This window comes from Bos taurus, chromosome 3, assembly GCF_002263795.3.
Source record: "Bos taurus isolate L1 Dominette 01449 registration number 42190680 breed Hereford chromosome 3, ARS-UCD2.0, whole genome shotgun sequence".
In the NCBI taxonomy this organism is placed as follows: Eukaryota; Metazoa; Chordata; class Mammalia; order Artiodactyla; family Bovidae; genus Bos; species Bos taurus.
In genome coordinates, this window is record NC_037330.1 from 51,483,186 (window position 1) to 51,500,622 (window position 17,437).

A 17,437-nucleotide genomic window follows, 5' to 3' on the forward strand; every position below is an offset into this window, starting at 1 on the left:
AAAAATGTGCTCAAGCCCAGGTTTGTCTAACTTCAAAGACTGTGCTTTTAACCACTGTTTTCTCTTTAAGTTTCCAAAGTTCATAAGTTCGTTGTTGATTTTTTCAACACATTTTGGAGATACACATGGCTAATGGTAGACATATCTATATAGATATAATACATAATATATAGTAGATATAAGTTCTTATGAATACACACACACACACACACACACACATATATATATATAAATATATGGGCTTCCCCAATGGCTCAGCAGGTCAAGAATCCACCTATACAATGCAGGAGACACAGGAGATGCAGCTTTGATCCCTGAGTTGGGGAGATCCCTTTGAGGAGGAATTGGCAACCCACTCCAGTATTCTTGCCTGAAAAATCCCATGGATGGGCCAAAGAGCCTGATGGGCTACAGTCTAAGGGTCACAGTTGGACATAACTGACATGTATAAAACATATGTATAGTTTACCTTGAGCCAGGTATAAGAATTACAAATTCACATGGCAATCTTATTGCAAAACTCTATGAATAAATCATAATTTACTATCAACAATTCAATATCTGAATTTTAAATTCTTCCTGTTATGAGAGAAAGAGGCCCAGAGTGGCATTTAAAAAAAAAAAGTCAGGCAACCAATCCAGTAGATTGCTATCAGAATGTGGGGTTGCTGCTTCTTCCCAGAAAGCACAAACCTTTGGTGGTTTTGAAAGACTTGGAGGGCCTCTCTGCCGGTCTGATGGGATCCGAGGCATAGGAGGCAGGAAGGAGGGAGTGGAGAGCCTGGCCCCGGCCCTGGTCACAACCTTCTTGCCTGATCCAAGTCCCGTGTGTGGATGTGTGACAGCGCCTTGCTTTCATGTTGACTCTCCCCAGCTGGGAGCTGTATTGGCACCACATGTTTGTTTTCACTTTCCACACAGACACCCAGTCCAAAATGTAATTAATTGAGCCCTTAGTTAAAGAAAAGATGTGTTTTGTGTATTTAGAGACCCCAAAATTATGTAAAAAGAAATTCCAAAATTGAACTAATTCAAACAAAATTATGTTTTCTAATGGGGGAATGAGAAGAAGTAGGGATTTGGAGCGAGAACACCTAGCTTTGACCACTTATTAAATATATATCTTTGCTCAGATTGTTGTATCTCAGTTTTCCAATTATGATATTTAGCCCATAAAGGTGCTGGAAGGATCAAGTTAATATTGACAGGAAAACTTCCTAGAAATCCCTGGAACATTAGGGAACACACACCATTCATTTTGATATGTTTATTTCCATAAAGTCTCATGAACGGTTTAAAAAGTCAGTTTAAAATTTAATATCTTTAAACACATTACATGGCTCAATCAGTAAAGAATCTGCTTTCAATGCAAGAGACCCAGGTTCAATTCCTGGCCCAGGAAGATCCCCTGGAGAAGGAAATGGCAATCCATTCCAGTATTCTTGCCTGGAGAATCCCATGGACAGAGGAGCCTGGCAGGCTACAGTCCATAGGGTGGCAAAGAGTCGGACACGACTGAAGTGACTTAGAACAAACACATTACAATGCAGAATACAATAGTGTTTGTGGTGTTAAAATATACAATGCTATTGTTTAAACAAATAGCTAAGTGAAAACATTTAAATCCTCATCATCTTAAACATAGGAAAAATCAAGCAATTGGAAAATTATCCTGAGTTTTGGGTGTAGATTCCCTTGATTACATATTTGTAGATACTGGTTCTTACTGTGCTTTTCTTTCATGCTGGAGAAATGACTTATTTCTCTTTAGAGACCCCGTGTATGTGTTCCAGGTGATTAAATATTTAGATTAATGAAGAGCTATTAAATATTTTTCTCAGAATTAGAACCAATAAAAATACACCTAATAAAACTATATATGACTATCTAAAAGAAAAAAAAGCCAGAAAATAAGTGCTGTGATCATGTGGAGAAAATTGAAACTTTTGTGTACAGTTGGTGGAAATGTAAAATGGTACAGCTCCTACAGAAAACAGTATAGAGGTTTTTCAAAAAATAAAAAATAAAATTACTGTATAGTCCAGCAATTCCACTTCTGGATATACATTCAAAAGAATTGACAGCAGAATTTCAGAGAAATAGTTGCACACTCATGTTCATTGCAGCCAAATGGTGGAAACAACTCAAATGTACATCAGTGAATGAATGAATTAAAAAACTATAGTCCACACAATGGAATATTAGTCTTAAAATAGAATGAAATCGTGTCACATACTACAACATATATGGACCTGAGGACATTATTCTAAGTGAAATAAGCCAGTCATGAAAAGACAAATACTGTATAATTTCATTTTTGTGAAGAATATAGAGTAGTCAAATTCACTGAAACAGAAAGTAAGATGGTGAATGTCAGAGGCTGAGGGGAGGGAGAAGTGGGGAGATGTTATTCAGTGGGTAGAGAATTTCAGTTTTGCAAGATGAAAAAAGGTCTGGAGAGCTGTTGCACAACAAAGCGAATGTACTTTACACTACTGAACTGTAAACTTAAACGTGGTTAAGACAGCAAATTTTATGTGAAGTATTTTTTACCACACACACACACAGACACACACACACACTGTATATGAATGCAGTTTAATGTAGGAGGTGATTCAGAATGCTCCTTTATTATCTTTTCAGGCCTGATGGGAATGCATGTTCACATGGGGGCCCAGGAGAAGCAGCTTAGATATTTGTGTCAGATTACGAGGGACAGAAGATCCCCTGGAGGAGTAAATGGCAATGCACTCCAGTATTCTTGCCTGGGGAATCCCATGGGCAGAGGAGCCTGGTGGGCTACAGTTGTGGGGTTCCAAAGGGCTGGACACGCTGAGCGACTAAACAACAACGGATAGGTGTGGGGTCCCAGGTCAGACAGTTTCTTATCCGTGTATAAGGACTAAATCCAAGGCCATTTGTAGAGGGGAAAGGAAGATGTAGGGAGAGAAAAGGATTTGAGTTTTGGCCCAGAACGCTTCCTCTGAAGCATGTAAGCTGGGGAAGCATTCCAGGACCTCATGTTAGTAGTTGCCAGTCATCAATAAAGGAAATATTTGTTGATGAAAAACACTGATGAAATGTATTATTTAAATAATGAATCGTGTTTTTAATTGTGTATCAGAGTTTGTTAAACTGTGTTCTGTAGAACATTAGTTCTATGGGTATCACATTTTAAAAAAGGGTTCTGGGGTCACGAAGTTTGGAAAACGAAGGGTTAAAGAGTTAAAAATGTGATTCTGTTTCATCCAGAACTTCTCAGAGGCTTTACTATGTTAACATTAATATTAATGTTACTAAGTTAAGTTAAGTTGCTCGCTCAGTTGTGTCCGACTCTTTGCAACCCTGTGGACTGTAGCCCACCAGGCTCCTCCGTCCATGGGATTCTCTAGGCAAGATACTGGAGTGGGTTGCCAAATGTTACTACACCAATATTAAATATTAGAAGTTAATATTTATTATTAAATAGGTTGAGATTAATGTTAATGTATTGATTAATATCCATGTTAACATATATTTTTTTAATTTAAATTTATTTATTTTAATTGGAGGCTAATTACTTTACAATATTCCGTGTTAATATATTATGGTCTAATCCCATATGACCAAGGGAGCAGTCCTCAGCACACCATTGTGAGAATACTCCCCTGCATCATACAAGTCATGATATTTTTGTCATCTGCTTTCCTTTAAGATAGTAACTTTCTTTCATTATTCCTGAGTTTGCTGTGAAGCCCATCTCCTTCACCATAAGCATCAGTGGGGAAACACCCAGAGAGCAGGGCAGCTGCAGTTTTAGTATTTGTTGTTTTGAGATACGGTAAAGCTATAATTGAAGAAAGTGGAGAAAACCACTAGACCATTCAGGTATGACCTAAACCAAATCCCTTATGACTATACAGTGGAAGTGAGAAATAGATTTAAAGGACTAGATCTGATAGACAGAGTGCCTGATGAACTATGGACGGAGGTTCGTGACATTGTACAGGAGACAGGAATCAAGACCATCCCCAAGAGAAAGAAGTGCAAAAAAGCAAAATGGCTGTCTGAGGAGGCCTTACAAATAGCTGTGAAAAGAAGGGAAGTGAAAAGCAAAGAAGAAAAGGAAAGATATACTCATCTGAATGCAGAGTTTCAAAGAATAGCAAGGAGAGATAAGAAAGCCTTCTTCAGTGATCAATGCAAAGAAATAGAGGAAAACAATAGAATGGGAAAGACTAGAGATCTCTTCAAGAAAATTAGAGATACCAAGGGAACATTTCATGCAAAGATGGGCTCAATAAAGGACCAAAATGGTATGGACCTAACAGAACCAGAAGATATTAAGAAGAGGTGGCAAGAATACACAGAAGAACTGTACAAAAAAGATCTTCACGACCCAGATAATCACAGTGGTGTGATCACTCACCTAGAGCCAGACATCCTGGAATGCGAAGTCAAGTGGGCCTTAGGAAGCATCACTATGAACAAAGCTGATGGAGGTGATGGCATTCCAGTGGAGCTATTTCAAATCCTAAAAGATGATGCTGTAAAAGTGCTGCACTCAACATGCCAGCAAATTTGAAAAACTCAGCAGTGGCCACAGGACTGGAAATGGTCAGTTTTCATTCCAATCCCAAAGAAAGGCAATGCCAAAGAATGCTCAAAACTACTGCACAATTGCACTCATCTCACACGCTAGTAAAGTGATATTTAAAAATCTCCAAGCCAGGCTTCAGCAATACGTGAACCATGAACTTCCTGATGTTCAAGCTGGTTTTAAAAAAGGCAGAGGAACCAGAGATCAAATTGCCAACATTTGCTGAATCATTGAAAAAGCAAGAGAGTTCCAGAAAAACATCTACTTCTGCTTTATTGACTATGCCAAAGCCTTTGACTGTGTAGATCACAATAAACTGTGGAAAACTCTGAAAGAGATGGGAATACCAGACCACCTGACCTGCTTCTTGAGAAACCTGAATGCAGGTCAGGAAGCAACAGTTAGACCTGGACATGGAACAACAGACTGGTTCCAAATAGGAAAAGGAGTATGTCAAGGCTGTATATTGTCACCCTGCTTATTTAACTTATATACAGAGTACATCATGAGAAATGCTGAGCTGGAGGAAGCACAAGCTGGAATCAAGATTGTTGGGAGAAATATCAATAACCTCAGATATGCAGATGACACCACTCTTATGGCAGAAAGTGAAGAAGAACTAAAGAGCCTCTTGATGAAAGTGAAAGAGCAGAGTGAAAAAGTTGGCTTAAAGCTCAACATTCAGAAAACTAAGATCATGGCATCCGGTCCCATCACTTCATGGCAAATAGATGGGGAAACAGTGGAAACAGTGGCAGACTTTATTTTGGGGGGCTCCAAAATCACTGTATATGGTGATTACAGCCATGAAATTAAAAGACGCTTGCTCTTTGGAAGGAAAGTTATGACCAACCTAGACAGTATATTGAAAAGCAGAGACATTACTTTGCCAACAAAGGTCTGTCTACTCAAGGCTATGGTTTTTCCAGTGGTCATGTATGGATGTGAGAGTTGGACTATAAAGAAAGCTGAGCACAGAAAAATTGATGCTTTTGACCTGTGGTGTTGGAGAAAACTCTTGAGAGTCCCTTGGAGTGCAAGGAGATCCAACCAGTCCATCCTACAGGAAATCAGTCCTGGGTGTTCATTGGAAGGACTGAAGTTGAAACTGAAACTCCATTACTTTGGCCATCTGATGCGAAGAGCTGACTCATTGGAAAAGACTGATGCTGGGAAAGATTGAGGGCAGGAGGAGAAGGGGATGACAGAGGATGAGATGGTTGGATGGCATCACGGACTCAATGGACATGGGTTTGGGTGGACTCCGGGAATTGGTGATGGACAGGGAGGCCTGACATGCTGCAGTTCATGGGGTCGCAAAGAGTCAGACACGACTGAGCAACTGAACTGAACTGAAAGCTATATGATGATTCAACTTTTCTTTAACTGGCTGTTTTCCAAACAGAGCATTAACATTGGACAATCTTGCAAGGGTGTCAACAGAAAAGAGTGAGCAAGAAGACTACATATTGCAAGGTGAAAATGGTTAAAGTGTGTGGTTTCTTCAATGAGGTACTTTTTTGTTTTATAAGAAAAAGCTAGCTACTGCATTAGGAAGTTATAGTTGGCTTATATTGAATTCTCATTACAGAGATTTTAAATGTGACTCTTGCTTTCCTGGTGGCTCAGAGGTTAAACTGTCCGCCTGCAATGCAGGAGACCTGGGTTCAATCCCTGGGTCGGGAAGATCCCCTGGAGAAGGAAATGGCAACCCACTCCAGTATTCTTGCCTGAAGAATCCCATGGACAGAGGAGCCTGGTGAGCTACAGTCCACGGGGTGGCAAAGAGTCGGACACGACTGAGTGACTTCACTTTCACTTACTAAAATGATGATAGCTCAGAAGTGGCCCATTTAACAGTCAACAGATTAGTTAAAACCGAGTTTAATATGACTGGACTAATCTCTAGAGGGAGGATATTGCAAAATCTTAAACAGCCACTACCAGTATCTGCATATAAAATCCGAGTCAAGTGAGCAAGAAGAGAGTCAAAGCAGTTTCTTGATATTATCAGAGTCCTTACATGTGTTACTTTTTCAGCTGAAAACTCAGAGTTGCTACAACTACATTCAACTTTCTTTGTTTTATCTGTAGTCAAAGCCAGGACACACCATCAGAGGGCGGGCAGGGAAGCCTTGTGTGTAGACCTTTGATGATAAGTCCACGGTAAGTCACCTTGGTTAAGACATTAGCATTAGAAGCATTTGATTTTGAACCTGAAAAGTGGAACCAAATGAATCTAAATCATTACAAGAGATAGTGTGATTAGTAGAAAGAAGTATAAACTGTGTATTTTTTATTTTTTAAGTGTATAGTTTTATCTTTAGAGCACTCGTTCTGAAATACTCCTTCTAAAATTACCTCTTGCCCTACTCCTTTTATTTTTCAACTTAGCAGATATTTATTGAGCACCTACTATTTGCCAAACATTGGGTGGAGCACTGAAGATATTTGTTTTGCTACCATATCTAAGAAGCATATTTTTATTTGTATTAAAAAAAATTAAATCACCTTATTCTCCATGATGTAATAAAATGAAGACAAATATATTAAATGCCAGTTTAAACAATAACTACCTATATATCAAAATTTTAGTATGATATCTTTTTGAGAAACTAGTTTTCAAATTCTTTTCAGATTTGCCTTGTCTAGAAAATGAACATATATCTCAGTGGAGGATAACTAGTAGTTAAACATATGAACCCATGTTCAATTTTACTGGGATTCAGAGCAAAACAAATCACTTTTCAGATTAAAAGAAATTGGAAAGTTTAATAGTATTAACTATTGGCAAAATTTTGGACAAGCACCATGGCCCCTTCCATCAGTGGGAATCTAAATTAATATACTCCCTGTGGAGTATACAATGTAATACTTATAAAATTTTAATTGTTTATACCCTTCAACCTAATAATTACACTTCTAGTTATGCATCATAGACTAGAGAAGTTGTCACATGTGTGAAGTGGGAGGCAGATACAACAATCCTTGTTTGTTGAAATCTTGTAACAACGGAAAGTAGAAACGGTTCCAATAACCATCTTCAAGGAAACTTGAAACTTAAATTTAAAATGGTATAGTAATTCTGTGGACTACTATTATACTATCTATGGATATTCTATTAGATAGACTATTCTATTATCCATCAACTAGACGAAATACCACAAAGATAGATTTAAAAATCACAATGTTGAATAAAAAAGGCCAGTTGTAGATTATATGCTTTGCCGTCTATGGGGTCACACAGAGTTGGACATGACTGAAGTGACTTAGCAGCAGTAGCAGCATGTAACATTTTAAAGTGGACAAATATGTTCCCTCATATTATGAGGAATTGCTTTCTATCTATATGTATGTATATGTGAATGCAAGTGTGCATGCTAAGTTACTTCAGTTGTGTTTGACTCTTTGCGACCCTATGGACTATAGCCTACCAGGTTCCTCTGTCTGTGAGATTTCTCAGGCAAGAGTACTGGGGTGGGTTGCCACGCTCTCCTCCAAGGGATCTTCTGGACCCAGGGATTAAATTCAAATTTCTTGCATTGTCTCCTGCATTGCAGGCAGATTCTTTACCACTGAGCCACCAGGGAAGCCTGCATAGATGCATATGACTATACAAATACACGCACACATATATGTCTATGCAATAGTATAACAAAGTGCACTAGAAGGGTATACACTGGAAGGATACACACTAATTCATAAAAGTGTTTCCTCTGAAGACACTGGCAGGGTAATTGGTTTGGACTGGAGTTGAGGTGGGAGGGTTAAGGGGACTTGGATTTTATATGTAATATTTTATTTCTTGTATAGAAAGATAAAGAATTTGTCAAAATGTTAACAAATGATCAGTTCTGTGTGTTGACACATGGGTGTTTTTAAAATTCTTCGTATTTTTCTGTATTTTGAAAATTTCTTATAAACAAGATGTTTTCTTTTTTATTTTATTTTCTACTCTGTGCTTAGATTTTGGTAAGTTGGCACATTTCAGCCCACACAATGATTACGAACGAGTCTTGCAACAAAACGTGTGTAATCCTCTGCATAGCAGCCTAGCACATTTTTACCGGCCTAAAAATAACTGAAGAGTAAAAGTAGGGTTGGATAGAGGGTCCCTCTGTTGACCTTCAGGACTTTTGGATTGTCCATCAATTAACTGTGTCACAATCACATAATTATGAGGCTGCTCTGAGTTGATGAACCAACATATACAAGGAAAATATGCTGTAACCAGAACTATGCCATGGCAAAGCCCTTGGGGACATGATACTTCTCTGGTGTTTCTATGTGAGGTTTTCTATGTGAGGTGTTTTCTATGTGGTGTTTCTATGTGAGGTTTTCCTAAAGTTAACAAACGTGCTTTTCAGGCATATCAGCCTTTCCAATGAATACACCTCTTCTCCAAGCCAAGTTGTATATCCCCCCCCTACTCAATACTGATGCTGCATGTCCATCACATAAATACCCAAATGTCACATTATATCTTGGCAGGCTACAGTTGGATAGTACAATATCTTTAAAGCAGTAGGGTTGTAGAATTCTATTAAAATGACCATTATATTCTCCTCTGAAAGGGAATCTCATAAGTTGAAATACCAGTTAGTAAAAAACACAGGAAAGAGAAAACTAACCGGGCAAGGACACAAGTGCACTCAGCGATACTCAAAATTCCAGCTGAGGTGAACTGAAGAGCTATTTAAGAAAAGTCAAATGTTTGAAGAACCAGTTTGGGAGTCTCAGTGCGCCCCCCCTCCCCGCCCCCTTTTTTAAGGTGCATACCACTTATCTCTCTGAAAAAAAAAAAAGTTGAAAGGGGTTTCTATCCAAGAGAATGAAATCTGAGACTGACATCTCAGGTCAAATGCAAAGTTATAACTCAGCATTCCCAGTAATGGTTTCTTCCCTCTTAATTTTGTATTTTGAAAAATTTCAGGCCTTGAGAAAAGTTGAAAGAATACCCACTGAAATTCTAAAGCCACAACAAAAGACTGGAAAACAATTTATATGAAGGAAAAAAATCTATAAAATTTATTAATTTGTATGTTTATTTTTACAAATGTGCATAAAATATACATGCATTTATTTATTTGATAGGAGTATAATTGCTTTACAACGTGTTAATTTCTGCTGTACAATGAAGTGAATTAGCTATGTGTATACAAAATGTGTCCCCTCCCTCTTGAACCTCCGTCCCACTCATGCTTGGCATTTAAATTTAGTGAAATTATGTTTAAGGAAAAGTAGGAGAAAATTTGGTCAAAAGAAGAAACAAGAGTGAGGAACAAAGGTCATGTAGAATGCACAAAACCTGTGAAGCTTTTGATTTTCAAACAGGGCCTGAACAACTGGTTTACTTGATTTTTAAAACAGTGTTGAAATTCTTTCTACAGAGAAAGCTGAAGGGGATCCTAGTGGGACTGTGTAGTGTCAGAGAGCAGAGGCAAAGAAGGAAGTGTGTTGTCCTTTCTCAAAGGGAAAAGTGAGTGGGAAGGGAGGAGACTGTTTAAGTTAATGAATGCTTCCTTCCTTTCTCTCTCACTTCAGGAGCAGCCAAAGACCAAAGATCTGCTTCATTATCCCTTAGTATCCATGCCTTCAGCATTTCAAGAGGGCCAGCATTTTCCAGCAATGATAATAGTAGTGTGGATATGATTTTTTAAAAGTCTCTATCAATATAGTATAAAATATGAGTGACATGCAAAGGCATTGCATATTATTTCTACTCTTAGTGGCTCCTGGCTCTTTCTCTCCTTTCAGCTAACTGGATTCAGCAGCCTTATTTGCTTCAATCGGGTCACCTGGTTTACCTACACCTTGCTAAACAGGTCTGACCAAGATCAGGAAGCCCCTTCCTCATGCTAAACCTGTGGCTTCCGGGTGAAGCTTCATTCATGCTACTTATACCACATACTTGCTTCCTGCCTGGGCAAACTGGTGCTGGTTCTTCCAAGTCAGATGTATTCTGCTGCTCCCTGAATCCTGGCTTGCTTAACCCAACCCAAAGCTCTTGGGTCAGTATCTTGTTGAGTCTCTAGAGTGGCATCTGTCTCAATGATTGTTATAAAACTTCACTGTTCTTGGTCTCTAGCTGTGGGTATCTATCTGGAAGCTGTCCATTAATTCAATGTTTATTGGACACTTGTTAGAGGCAAGGAGCACTGTGCTCTGCTAAGAGCTGGGAACACGATGTTGGTTAAAACAGCCATGATCCCTGCCCTCGTGGTTTTTGTAGTCTAATGTGAACTCAGACAGCCTGCTCTAAAGAGGGGCTGGGTTTTATTCACTAACATGAATTGTACATGGAAAGTACTGAATAAGTATGTGTGTGCACATGTGTGTATATTAGTGGGTGGGAAGCAAGATTACAAATGCAAGAAGACTAGAGCTATCATACTTGTATAAGAGAAAAACTGTATAGGTTAGATAGTATTGGTAGTCAATTTTTTTAAAAAGCAAATTTATTCGTTTGGCTGTGTTGGGTCTTAGCTGCTGAACTTGGGATCTGGGTTGAGGTGCGTGGGCTTTAGTAGCTCTGCAGCGTGTGGGATCTTGGGTTTCTGTGATGGCTTGATGGTAAAAAATCCACCTGCCAATGCAGGAGATGCAGTTTCAATCCCTGGGTCAAGAATATCCCCTGGAGAAGGAAATGGCACTACAGTATTCTTGCCCGAGAAGTCCTGTGGACAGAAGAGCCTGGTGGGCTATAGTTCATGGATTCACAGAGAGTCAGACATGATTTAGTGACTAAACAACAACAACTGATTGACTGAGATGAGGAGATGGAAGATGTGTTCATGGGAATCAAGAGTTCAGTTTTTCACATGTAACATTCAATTTTCCTACTGAACACATTGAGTGAAGATGATGAGATGTCAACTAAATACACAAGTTTGGAGTTAGGGGAGAGGTCCAGGCTGGAGACAGAATTTTGAGGATTGCCAGTGTGTGCTCGTGTGTATGCTAAGTTGCTTCAGTCGTGTCCTACTCTTTGTGACCCTATGGACCGTAGCCCACCAGGCTCCTCTGTCCATGGGATTCTGCAGGCAAGAATACTGGACTGGGTTGCTATGCCCTCCTCCAAGGGATCTTCCCGACTCAGGGACTGAACTCATGTCTCCTGTGGCTCCTGCATTGCAGGCAGATTCTTTACTGCTGTGTCACCAGAGGAGCTTTATCAATGTGTAGATACATTTAAAGAGAGTGGTCCTTGACAGCACCTTGAGAGTCTTAATAGAGAAGGGGACCAAAGACACTGCCCCAGGACAAGTCAACATTTAAATTCTGGGAACAGGAAGAAGAGCTAGCATCGAAAACTTAGAAGGTTCAGCTAGGAGGAAGGAAAGAAATATTATTAGTGCTCTGTATTCCTGTAGCCAAAGAAAATGTCTCAGTGAAAAGAGAGTAAGTTCCTGGGTCATAAGTTATTGCATGACTAAATAAGATGAAAACAGAATTGGCGACTGGTTTGGCCACACGGTAACCTTGACAATTGTGATCTGATTAGATCTGGTTGAGGAGAAAGTGATGGGTGAAGAGGCATGGGCAACAAATGTAGATATCTTTTTTGGAATTTTATTATAAAGGGAGCAGATAAATTGAAGTGAGATGGGTATGTGGAGTCAATTAAAATTTTCTAAGGTGAGAAACATTATAGTATGTTTATAAGTTGACTGGAATGATCTGATAGAGGGGAGGGAGGAGAAAGAGAAAGAAAGAAATCTGAGGATGCAAGTGAAAAAGGAATTACTACAGTGTAAAAGTCTTTGAGTAGCTAAAGAAATAATCCAGGATACAGGAGGGAGAAGGGCCAAGAAGAGAGAACTTCAGAGCAGAGAATAGACACAGATACACTGGCAGAGGTGTTGGGAAGCCGGGGATATTTTCTTCAGAGGCCTCTGATATTCTTAGCAAAAAAGAAATAAGAAACAACATCATTAGGTAAGGGGTAGAAGGTACTGAAGATTTGAGGAAAGAGAAAGAGAAGTAAAATAAACCTCCTGGAGAATAAGAGAGTGAGCTGATAAGGAAAATATAGTGGGGTTGCTGAACAGTGCTAAGAATCCATTGAGGATTGTGGTCGTAATTTAAAGTGAGAGCAATCATGGTTGCGGATGGTAAAAAAAAAAAGTAGTAGGGATGATGGATTAGAGATCCTGATGGGCTCAAATCACGTTTGAAATCAAGGTGTGAGGCAGTGAATTGGAACAATAGAGGCTGATGCTTGGAGAAGAATGCTTGGAATTGAGATTTGGGAGGTGGAGCACTTATTTCTGATGGAAAAGACCTGGACAAGATCATGTTTCCAGGCGACTGAGGTGGGATGGAAGAACAGGTCCCGGGAGGGGAGACAGTCAAATAACTTTCATTTTTGGTGACTGAATTTTCCAGAGGTGAATATACAAGGGATTTTGCTGGTAATTTGTCATAAGTTCCAGATGCAAACTGGAAAGGTTTGGAAGGTTGAGAAAATGAGAAAGACAGAATAAGTTAAGAAATGTTCAAAGCCATGTAGTGGTAAGAATCCAGGTGATGAGCAATGACTAAGAAGGCTTGGATTTCTTATTGAGACAGAAGGAAACGGGATTTTCAGACTATGAGAGGTCCTCTTAGTCTCTTTAGGGGAGGTGTATAGGCTGTTCTTACTTTGGCTTCTTTCTTGGGACAAGTCTCTTAGGTGCTCCTGCTTTATAGCCTTAGCATCCCTTTGCCATTGTTCAGAATGTTCCTTCCCTCCTCTGCATCTGCTGCATCCTTGGCTCCCTTCTCATATTCTCAGATCAACCCAGACCAAGGATCATCTCAGTTCTTTAGCAAAAAAGTCACATTTGATACTTCACATATAATACTTTCCTATTCCTTAGTTATCTTTTTACTGTATTTCATATCACTTCTATATATATCTTTTGACCCTTTATATGGCTTAGCAAATGTCAGTGAATATCGGTTTGTTTTTCATGAGAGAGGATAACATCTTCCGGAAATTAAATGGGTAAACTGGGGAAATGGTAAAGGAAAATTTAATTTAAAATTCTGTAGCAAATTTTTCAAATGTTAAGAAGTTAAGGACCCTTAAAAAAATTCTTTGGCACCTCTGGGAAAGAATTTCCCACTTCAAAAGAGAAAAAACATTGACCTGGGAAACAAGAATCTTTTATTATGGGAAAGTCTATTGTTTTTTAATTATCCCTGTCCCCCTTCCCCCAAAAAAGGATAAACACAGCTTTTTAAGATTATCATTAAAACAAAAATGCAAAATGAAAGCAAATTTCTTATTCAACTTATTACTAAATTCTAAAGACTATGTCTACAGGACCCAGTTGAGAAACTCTCCTCCTTAGATTACATGGAAAAAAAAAAAACATTGTGAGAGTAACATAAAGAAATGTTATAAAAGGTAATTTTAACAAATACATGGAGTTATTCATTTTCAAAATATGTTAGGAAATAAATTTAATAAGGCTAAACTTGTAACAAGGGCTTACACAGAGTGAGGGCTCAGTAAAGGGTAATAATAACAATGATAACAGAGGATCAATAGCAATGGCAACATTAAATTTTGGTATTTTTACAAGTGGTGTTTCAGCATTTCTCATATTCATTAAATGAAAGTAATAAGACTCGTAATGTTCACAGATATTAATATATGTGCAGGGGGCTCTTGGTCTTTTTTGGTCCCCCTGTCACAAAATAAGATGTTTGTGATTTTTTCTCTTCTCTAGGCCAAAACAAAAGTTCTCTGCAGGGCACCTGTGGAGGTGGGGGCCAGGGAGAAGCCTTCCCTCTGGAGTCCCTGCACCTGAGGCAGGGAGAGCAGAGGCTCGGCCCCATCCCCTAGGGAGCTAAGACCACAGGGATCTCAGTGGGGTTTGCTATTCCTTTGAAATGGTGCGAGGTTTCCTGCTTTTTCAGAAGACCCGCTGAGGGGGAAATTGAAGGTGCATTGTGGAAACTGCCATTGGAGGCTCCGCTCAGGCACAGGAAATGACAAGTTTGCAGGAACTAGGGCTTACTGGAAGGGAATTTGCTTTGGATTTTTATTTCCAAATTCTCTGAGGAATCCGCCAGGCCTGAATCAGGTGTCTGTTTTGGGCTCTGCTCTGCAAACAGGCTCATCTGAGAGTACTTTTTTCCTCATTAATTTGAAATTTGCCAGCTGCAAATTTTATCAGTGAAAATCATATTCTAATCTTGGATATAGATATAGACAATGTGGCTTTAGATTATGGCTTTTAGGTTATGGTGATATATAAAACACCTACAGGCATGAATTGGAATCTTTATGGGCAAATTTTAGAAATAAGGTAGTAAATCTTGCTGTAATAATAGGTCAGCTGAGCAGAAAATAGGAGCACAGACTGTAGTTTGTAGACCAGTCTCCTGTCACAACAATTTTGGAACAGTTGGTTCATGTTCTGTCACACATTCTTAAGAGGAGTTATGCAATTACTTCTAAGATCTTGGCTGTTTCAGACAAACTTTAAAGTTAGTGTTTCTTCTCCTTTCTTTCCTGGGTGAAAGGAATCAATTTTTATGTGGTGGTGGAGGGTAATACTTCTCAAAAAACTTTGTCTTTTGAAACTTTTAAAGAATTGAGCTTTAAGAATATGACTCTGCTTTGAGTGGATGGGGCTCTATTTTCACCTGTAGCAGCATAAAGTGGAGGTTCAGAGCACACTCTAGGTCAACCAGCCAAGTTACACTTGCTGGTTGTGTGACTTTGTATAAGTTTCCTCACTCTCTGCATCATTTTCTAATCTGTAATGAGGATGACACAGTGTCATAAGGATTGAATGAGCTACGATTTGTAAAGTGCAAAGCATATGCTAAGTACTAAAGGAGGACTTAGAAAAGAAAAACAACCAAATGATTTTCTAATGATACAGTCTTTTAGCATTTTGAGGTGTTGACTTCTGTAAGGACCACAAGCAGGTTATTTTGAATTTGTTCAGTTCTGCTAATCAACAGAATCTAAGGACATGCCACTGTTGTAAAGAAGTGGGTCCACACCTATAGGAAGGGTGGTTCCTTGCAAGAAACACAGTCTCCATAAATTTCGACGCTCTGCTGTCAAACCATTTTTTTTTGCAAGTAATAGAGTGCGCCTTTTTATCTCACCCCTCTGCTTGCAATTCTTTTTGAAAAAATTTGAAACAAATGACTAAGACACCACTTTGAAACAAAGGAAGTTTGTATCTTATGGGAATAAATCCTGTAACTTGAACGAAGTCCTAATTTGTAAGAGACCAATCAAAGGAGAGGAGGAACTCCTTTTCTGGAGAACCCTTTTGCTGGGGAACCAGAATTTTGTTTAAAAGCTTTGCTCTATGCTTCAGGTGTCTGTATTTCTGCAAATAATATCACATTATTAGCATAAAGATTGAGAGAAAAACACCTATGTAGACATTGTTAGTTTTGCAAATACTGATATAATTTCTTGGATTTTTCCATATCATCTAGAGAAACTAATTAAATAGCCCTACATTTTAAAGATGTTTTGAGAAAAAAAAATCCCAACGGACTAAACTCCTCAAACCTTTCATTTTGCCAATAATGTAAAGCTTTTGATGACAGGTAGTACATACAATGGCACCCCACTCCAGTACTCTTGCCTGGAAAATCCCATGGATGGAGGAGCCTGGTAGGCTGCAGTCCATGGGGTCACTAGGAGTCGGACACGACTGAGTGACTTCATTTTCACTCTTCACTTTCATGCATTGGAGAAGGAAATGGCAACCCACTCCAGTGTTCTTGCCTGGAGAATCCCAGGGACGGGGGAGCCTGGTGGGCTGCCATCTATGGGGCCGCACAGAGTCGGACACGACTGAAGCAACACAGCAGCAGCAGCAGCAGTAGCAGTACATCCAAGGAGATCAAACCAGTCAATCCTGAAGGAAATCAACCCTGAATATTCATTGGAAGGACTAATGCTGAAGTTGCAACACTTTGGTCACTTGATCTTTTCATTGGGAAAGATCCTGAGGCTGGGAAAGATTGAAGGCAAAAGGAGAAGAGGGGACAGAGGGTGAGATCTTTAGGTAGCATCACCAACCCACTGGACATGAATCTGAGCAAACTCCGAGAGATAGTGAAAGACAGGTAAGCCTGGCGTACCTCGGTCCACAGGGTCACAAATAGTTGGACACGACTTAGTGATTGAATAGCAACAACAACAACAATGTCCTGGTGGTTGAGGACTTGGGCTCTGAGCTAGATGGATGTGGATTTGAATTCTGACTCTCTCACTTATTATATGTACTATCTTAGAAATTCTAAGGCTTTAAGGTAGGTTTGCACATAGGCCTCAGTTTGTATACAGCTTTACAGGGCTTGAGAAGTAAATGTGTTTATGTATATAGAATGTTTAGAACTCTGCCTGGCACAGAATAATTGTCCAGTTTTGAGTTATACATAATTGGTTACACTATTGAGAATCTGATTATTGTGAACAGTTACTTCATTACTCTCTAAAGACAAGACTGTTATCTAGGACTTGGTTTTTCTCTGTCTCTACTTCTACGTCATTTTATTTAGAAATTAAAAAGCTTTAATTAACATGATTGATATGTTTAAATGTAGGATTAAACATTCAAACCCAGTTTAAGTGTTCATGTCTGCTCTTGAAACTAAAACTTGACAGTTTGAGTCATGAATACTTTGTAATTTGAGTCTATGAGAAGTGTAAGTCCTTGAACCTATAACTCTACCTAGACTGTTGGCTCCTACAGGGCATTAGCCCTATATATTTCTCCAAGGCCTCACTGAAGCCTCTCACACAATAGGTGTTCAATAAATATTGGTAAGGAATGAATTGTTCATTTTAGAGATTTTTGCAGTAATCCAGGTGATTCAATAATGATT